At 38.0% G+C, this 7,500-nt stretch overlaps 1 protein-coding gene across 5 annotated transcripts in view; it reads right to left on the bottom strand.

The window, feature by feature from the left end:
• LOC135223509 (protein dispatched homolog 1-like) overlaps positions 1-7,500 on the bottom strand; it is a 119,970-nt gene that overhangs the window by 50,891 nt on the left and 61,579 nt on the right. For all 5 annotated transcript variants that reach the window (XM_064261957.1, XM_064261959.1, XM_064261954.1 and 2 more), the window contains one exon: positions 6,850-6,900. The gene's annotated coding sequence lies outside the window, so the exon portion shown is untranslated. The remainder of the gene's footprint in view (positions 1-6,849; positions 6,901-7,500) is intronic.

Genomic DNA, 7,500 nt, shown 5'->3' on the forward strand with positions numbered 1-7,500 from the left:
ACGTCTCAAGTATAAAAGTAGTGAATCCACTACTTGATAAGGGTGAAAGTCAGGCCACCAAAATATAGTCCTTAGCTTTTAAACCAGAGTGTTTATATATATATATTTTATATATATTATACAGTAAGTTGCCGTTTAATTTTACTGCAGAATGGACGTATCCTTAGGTTACTCACTCTATGAGCACTAAACTGCTATCTTTTAGCGGCATTATGACTATATATCTTAGAAAACATATTTCGCAAACTGGTTATTGGAAAAGTGATTTTCGATACCCGCACGTCACAGAAGACAAAATAAAATTGGGCCCATTATACGGACCGAACGTGAAGCCACACGACGGCCTCCATCAATAATAGTACAGCGAGGAAGAAAGAGTGGCGATAAGGACAAGACAAGCTTGAATGCTCTGGAGATCGAAGCTGTATTTAATTTCTTTTTTATTTAGTGAAAAACTGACGTAAATAACAGCCAAATCATCACTCGCTTACTGCGGTCGCATGTTAATTCAATAAAAACAGGGCGCTAACGTTTCTCAAAAATTATATTTTCGCAGATGCAAAAAAAAAAAAAAAATTAATCTCAAAAGTTGCAGCCATTCCCGAGCATCCGCAAACTGATCAAAGATCCAACTGAAGGGGCGACCCAAGGCCAAGAAAGACAAAAGTCCATCCAATTAGGTGGAGTCGTCGTCTCCCACACGGGGTAACTACGTAAGCGATGACGTATCTTAGAGGTATACCTGCTCAAGGCCGTTTTCTTTACGGCAATTCACCAGATGACGCAATAAGGAAGTAGACGAAGCTCCGCCTACTTGGGGGATTTGGCAGGCAGTGAGCAGACCTTCCCTTTCTCTTGGCCTTGGGGCGACTTATCAGCTAAATCACCGCCATCTTGAATTCTCAATTCAAGATGGCGGTGGCTAAATGCCCAAGAAATCTAACCACAATGATGGCGACGGCTGGTGCGGCCAACTGCGACGGAAGGATAGGCCAAGCGCTGGGACCTATGAGGTCATTCCGGGCTGAAAGGACGAAAGAAAAATTGAGGAGGTTTGAAAGGTGTAAAAGGAGGAAAGCAGTTGCACCATGAATCAATTGTTAGGAGAGGGTTAAGGAGAGAAAGATGGGAGAAAGAGAATATGAACGGAGGTACAGTACAAGGAATGAAAGGGGTTGCGGCTAGGGGCCGCAAAAGGGATGCTGCAAAGAACCTTAACTAATGCCTACAGTGCACCGCGTGAGGTGCACTGATGGCACTAACCCCCTACGGGGAAGATGAAACATTCATCAAGAAGTTAATCATGAAAACGTCTTCAGTTGTGACCTCGTTTCTCCCACATTTCGAGGAAACGACGGTTGGAACATTTAGACTTTTTATGTTATGGAGGAGCATAGATATCCTGAAATTCCTATCCAAGTTTGAAAAGGAAAATATCCAGAATTTTCAAGCAAGGAATGTTCAGCTTGACCTCAACATAAAACTCATACACACCCACACACACACAAACACACACACACATCTCTTGAATACCAGAAACCCCCAGCAGCCTGTCTTCTTCTTTTAATCATAAAATTCTCATAAGCTAAACCTTTTTTGGCTGGATACAAACGTTACAGACAGACAGACTCATTTAGTTTTTAAAGACGAAATCCTACCGCAATGTTATTAATTAAGACAACTGCTGTTCTGCTGGTTCTAATCAACACACACACACACACACACACACACACACACACACACACGTGCACACTACTGTTTGTCTTCGGAGAGGAGATAAGTAAACAAACAAACACACAAACATACGTATATGCAAAGACAGAGAGACTACGGTTTGTCCTCTAAGAGTAGATAAAAAAAAAAAGAACATGCACACAAACAGACACACGTGTGTGCAAAGACAAAGAAACTATTATGTCTTTGGAGAGAAGATAAACCAACAAACACACACGTGTATGTGCAAATAAATAATAGACTACGGGTCGTCCTTAGAGAGGAGACAAACAAACAAAGAAACGAACAAACACATACACGCTTGCGTACAAAGACAGGCAGACTGCCGTTTAACCTTAAGAGAGAAGACAGATAAACAAACACACCAACACAAAGAGAGCCTACCACTATTGTCAGTCCTTAAGAGCAGAGATAAAAGAGCCGGACCAAGAACAAGGACGCCACAGATTTCATCAGGCCGCAGTTTATGTGGCAAGTGTGGCATCCCCATCTGTTCCTATATTGCCAGCCTCCAGAGGCCATCATGGGTCCAATAAGGAGGCAGGAGAGAATGCTGGGAAAATGTCGGTTACTTTAATAAGAGCGAAATACTTAAACCCTTCAGTAGTGGAGTTTTCATCAAACTGTGGTACCGTTCATTACGAGGTTAGATAGTTTGTTTGTTTGTTTGTATGGTGTTTTTTAGTTTGTTTGTATTGTGTTTTTACGTTGCATGGAACCAGTGGTTATTCAGCAACGGGACCAACGGCTTGACGTGACTACCGAACCACGTCGAGAGTGAACTTCCATCACCAGAAATACACATCTCTGACCCCTCTGTGGAATGACCGAAAATCGAACTCACGGCCACCGAGGTGGCAGGTCAAGACCATACCGATCACGCCACTGAGGCGCTGCGCACAAGATTAGATAGAAGACAATATTATGCTTCTGACGGTTTACCGAGGGCGATGGAAAAAAAAAAAAAAAAAATGAATAAACTATGCTTATTTCGGGCAACAAAAGGAAGGAAAAATGATTACAACATTAGATGGGACTAAGAAAAGTAGAGAAATGATTGTTTATATATACATTGTCATTTTTACCAGATACATGCGTAAATGTAACAGCCACAATGCCCTCTTCACTTCTCGAATTCTTTGCTCTTTTTCGGGTGCGCTTGTCACTACAAAGCCTCGAGATCCAGCCTCAAAGAAATATGAAAGAAATCACGATGTCCGGTAGCGGGAAACGAACTGCGATACCATAATCACGACGAGGTCACCGTCGTGATTATGGTATTCGAGAAGAGTTAAGAGGGCATTGTGGCTATTACATATACACATAATATACACCATATATCTATATATATATATCTATATATATATATATATAATATATATATATAATATATATATATATATATAAATAAATAGGATGATGAAAAGAATTAAACCAAGACAAAATTAAAAGAAATGCTTCTAACTGTTTATTCGGGACAACGAAAAGAAGTAATTACAAGTACAGGCGGTAAGGAATGCTCTTGACAGTTTATTTTGCACAATGAAAAAAAATTAGAAGAAAGCAAAAACTGTGAAGAAATAAATGTTTGACTGTTTATCCAGGACACCGAGGAAATAAAAAACAAGAACAAGGATAAATAAATTATGACTGCTTATTCGGGACAATGGAAAAAGACAAACAGAAAATGTACAAAGAATACTGTAACTTTATTTCTGCCAGGGAAAACATAAAAAAATCAGCAACACATAGATAAAAAAAAATATTACTGATGACCTTTGTTTTTGTTAAAAAAAAAAAAAAAAAATAAAAAACCGAACACGTAAAAAATACTTCTGTTTATTTCTGCACCAAAAAGCAAGGAAGAATCAAGGATACGTAAAAAAAATACTTCTAACTTTTATTTCTGACACAGAAAACCAGCAAAAATAAAATACAGTAAAAATACTCCAAACTGCTTATTTCTGCCACAAAAAACAAGAAATAATCAAGCACACGTAAAAAATATACTTCTAATTGCTTACTTCTGCCACAGAAACCAGAAAAATACACAAAAAGACACGCAACAAATACTTTTAATTGCTTATTGCTGCCACAGAAACCAGAAAAATAAAAAAAAATATGACACGCAAAAAATACTTCTAATTGCTTAGTGCTGCCACAGAAACCAGAAAAATAAAAAAACCACGCAAAAAAGAATCAAGGACAGGCTAAAAAAAATACTTCTGACTACTTATTTCCGTCACGAAAAACAAGAAGAAAATGCACACATAAAACACTTAGTGAGATAAGCTGACTGGAATAAGTATAAACAAACACTTAGGACTATTTATTATGGGCAACGAAGGGCAGCTGTGGAAAATCACAGTGACCGGAGAGAGAGAGAAGAGAGAGAGAGAGAGAGAGAGAGAGAGAGAGAGAGAGAGAGAGACTATTCTTGGGTCCCTGCTGGGCAGCAGAGGTTATAGGGAGGAGGAGGAGGAGGAGGAGGAGGAGAGGAGGAGGAGGAGGAGGTGTTGGTGGCGGTGGAAGAGAGCCTGAAGGCCTGCGCGTGGGAATGGCAGAGGTCACCGGGAATCAGGAATAGGAATGGACGTAGCGTGACTGGATTCTCTTCGCAAGTGGCTTTTTAAAGAAATGGGTATACTACATACGAAATAATAAAAAATATAAAAATAAGGTATAAAATACAAAAAAAACCAGCGTTAAGATAACATTCAATACTCGAACTACTGAAGAAAAGAGCAGCCCAGGAAGATTAGCATCAAAAACGGAATTTGATTGTTAATAAACACAATATAATAATAATAATAATAATAATAATAATAATAATAATAATAGAATAATGAATTACAATAATAAGAATAGGTTCAAGCAACAAACTATATTTATAATGCGCTCTTTACACCGAAGCAAGCTCCATTATTTTGCCAATACAGTGATTCATAACTATATAATAATATAATATATATATATAATATATATTATATAATATATATATATATATATATAATATATATAAAACTAATTTTATTCGAAAAAAAGGAAAAGGCGAATAAAACTGGTGCGTGAAAAAGACAAAATAATAGAAAAGAATACGTTGTGAGGAGATGGTTTGATTAATGGAACAGAATAGACAAGCGGAGGGGGGGGGGAAAGGGGGGGGGGTGGACTCGCGGATGGATGGCAGGGGTGGGGGTTGGGGGGTGGAGGGGTGGGGGAAGGGGGCATTGCAAATCGAGACAACTGTTAACAAGACCAAGATAAAGAGAGATTAAAGCAAGCTCCCTTTTCAACCACCTCATGCGATTTTGGACATGCGAACTACAATGCATTCTCTCTCTCTCTCTCTCTCTACGTCGCCCCTTTTGGAAAGAATTGGCCAAGGGCTATGAGCTCTCATAATAATAATAATAATAATAATAGTAATAAATAATATAATAAATAATAATAATACCCCCTCGCCTCAGTAGCTTTAATGTTATTTAAGGTTAAAATTAACCATGATCGTGCTTCTGGCGACGGATCAACACAGGCTGAGAGTCTCACGGGCCGCGGCTCATACAGCATTATACCGAGACCAACAAATGATAGATCTATTTGCGGTAGTAGCCTTGATTATACGCTGTAGCGGCTGTACAGAAAACTTGATTGCGTTTGTTTCATTCTCTTTTCATATCTCACTTTATTACTGAATTTTCTAGATTGTCTAGATTTCAAGCTGCTCTTTGTCTAGAACTTAAACACACACATCCACACACAAACTGCTACTCACTAATACTAATATAATCGGTTATAATGACTTAAGCTTAAAAGTATTTCAGGCTACCTCCACGTTCTTACTTACCGAAATATATATATTTCTTTTTTCAATTATCCCCAAGGTCATGTTCTCATCTCTCTCTCTCTCTCTCTCTCTCTCTCTCTCTCTCTCTCTCGCTACGACCCATAACATCCGTCTGACAACCAGGTACCTATTTCACTGCTCAGGTCCACAACTCCACAATGGGTATTCAGGGAACGCCCTCACGCCACCCCCCCCCCCCTTACAATCTGTCTCTCCTCGTCCAGTTGAGAGAGATAGAGAGAGAGAGAGAGAGAGAGAGAGGAGAGAGAGAGAGAGAGAGAGAGAGGACACATTATCTCCGTGTAAGTTTAAGAGATAAGCATGTGAATATATGCTATACATATCATATATCATATATATATATAATATCTATATATATATATATATATATATATATATATATATGTATACTATATATATACAATATATATATATATATATATATATATATATATATATATATATATATATCCATACGACAGTTGAACCTCTCATGCAAGTATCCTTTCCTGAAACCTACAGATGGGAAGCTTATCAGAGACTGGAGGAGACAGGAGAAAGTAAAGAAGCCACACTTAGATTTTATACTATATAATGCACCAGTAGGATGAGACAGGTGACCGTTTGTGAAAGAATAAATGGAAGACGAAAAGAATGAAAAATAAATAGGCAGGAAAATTGAGGAAGACGGAAGATTGATAGGCGTTTATGGAGGGATAGACGAGGAGTAAGAAAATATACAAGAAGATGAATAAGCAGAAGAAGAAGAGGAGAAGAGAGGAGAATAGAAGGGGTGAGGAATATTGCAAGATTAGTCAAGAAGAAGAGGAAGAGAGAAGACTAACAAGTGTTGGTGAATGAAGAGAGAAGACTAATAAGTGTTTGTGAAGGAACAGAGGAGTAAGAACAGTTATGAGATTGATAAACAGAAGAAGAGGAAGAAGGGAATACGAGGAGTGGGGGAAAATACAATTTGAGTGAATAGCAGACAAGGAGGAGAGAAGATGAATGAATCTGTACAAGAATATACGGAGCGAAAGATTGATAAACAGGAGAGAAGAGAGAAGATTGAACAGTGTTTGTGAAGGAGTAAATGGAACACGAAAAGTGGAAGATTAATAATAAACAGAAGAGGAGGAGGACGAAGAGAAGGAACGGGAGTGAGAAAAAGTAAAAGAAGAGCAACAAGATGCTGGGGACGATGACTCCGGCGACACACATAACAGGTAGGGGGTAAGGCAACAAAATATCAAAGGTAATCAACTCACCTTGCGCAGGTGCTTGCGTCGAGGTCCAACCCAGAGCTTAAAGGCGACGGCCTGCAATGAGATAAACACACCTATAAACACAATGCCCAGGATTCTCTGTAGCTCATCACACATTACTGTAGCTCATCACACATTACTGTCAAACAGACGTTAAACAATTATTTGTCAAACAGACTTTCAAGAATTATTTGTCAAACAGACTTTCAAGAATTATTTCTCAAACAGACTTACAGACAATTATTTGTCAAACAGACTTACAAACACAATGCCCAGGATTCTCTGTAGCTCATGACACATTACTTGTCAAAAAGACTGATAAACAATTATTTGTCAAACAGACTTATAAAACAATTATTTGTCAGACTTATAAACACAAAGCTAAGGGTTCTTTGTAGCTCATGACACATTACTTGTCAAACAGACTTTAGACAATTATTTTTCGTCAAACAGACTTATAAACTTATAAACAATTATTTGTCAAACAGACTTTGAACAATTATTTGTCGCCAACAGACTTTAAATAACTATTTGTTAAACAGACTTATAAACAATTATTTGTCAGACTTATAAACAACTATTCGTCAAACAGACTTATAAACACAATGCCAAGGGTTCTTTGTAGCTCATGACATTACTTGTCAAACAGACTTT

This window comes from Macrobrachium nipponense, chromosome 10, assembly GCF_015104395.2.
Source record: "Macrobrachium nipponense isolate FS-2020 chromosome 10, ASM1510439v2, whole genome shotgun sequence".
NCBI lineage: Eukaryota > Metazoa > Arthropoda > Malacostraca > Decapoda > Palaemonidae > Macrobrachium > Macrobrachium nipponense.